This window comes from Carlito syrichta, unplaced genomic scaffold (genome assembly GCF_000164805.1).
Source record: "Carlito syrichta isolate Samal-C Ts95f unplaced genomic scaffold, Tarsius_syrichta-2.0.1 Scaffold303297, whole genome shotgun sequence".
NCBI classification, from domain to species: domain Eukaryota; kingdom Metazoa; phylum Chordata; class Mammalia; order Primates; family Tarsiidae; genus Carlito; species Carlito syrichta.
The window spans coordinates 1181219-1181873 of NW_007247393.1; the positions used below are offsets into that span (position 1 = coordinate 1181219).

General features: G+C 65.8%; 1 protein-coding gene across 1 annotated transcript in view; it reads left to right on the plus strand.

Annotated features, from left to right (window-relative positions):
* The first annotated feature begins 269 nt into the window (after positions 1-269).
* LOC103260688 (metallophosphoesterase MPPED2-like) overlaps positions 270-655 on the plus strand; it is a 58699-nt gene continuing 58313 nt past the window's right edge. Inside the window, exon 1 of the mRNA XM_021712473.1 lies at positions 270-393. The gene's annotated coding sequence lies outside the window, so the exon portion shown is untranslated. The remainder of the gene's footprint in view (positions 394-655) is intronic.

A 655-nucleotide genomic window follows, 5' to 3' on the forward strand; every position in this document is an offset into this window, starting at 1 on the left:
CAAAATGGCAACGACCAGGGTCTTGGCTTCTCTTCCCCTTCCTATCCTGTACCTGCCTTACATCATGGAGGTGAAATAAATGATCAGCGAGGTTGGCCTTTTCTTTCCCAGCGACAACATTGCCGAGAGAAAGAGGTGAGTGTGTGAGTGTGTGAGTGTGTGTGTGTGTGTGTGTGTGTGTGTGTGTGTGTGTGTGTGTGTGTGTGTGGGGCGCGCTAAAGGGCTTGGGGAAGGAGAGCACAGCTCTCCCCCAGGAAAGCCTCAGCCGGGCGGATGGGAGGGAACCTGGGGTCCCCTTCCTGGGCCTGAGCGAAGTGTCCCGGACGCCCCGCCGGCCCCCCGCGGCCAGCCCTGTCCTGGACCGGTGCCAGGACTCCTGACAGCTCCCGGCAGGTCGGTGGGTGGGGGCCCCGGGGGCTCTCCTTGCAGAGACGCCGTTTCGGGGAAGCGCCCTTCTCCTGGGGCACCGTGGCCCGCCCCCCTTTCCCTGGCATTTTTTACGCAGACCACACTCCCGAGGATGAACTTGCAGCGCAGCTTCCTGCTGCCGGCTTGACCCGGGAGCGCCCGCGGGCTGCCGGGCCTCGCCCTCGCTGCCTCCTCCTCTCCAAAGCCCGGGGCCTCGGGGCGCCGGCGGGGGTCCGGGCCGGCCGGG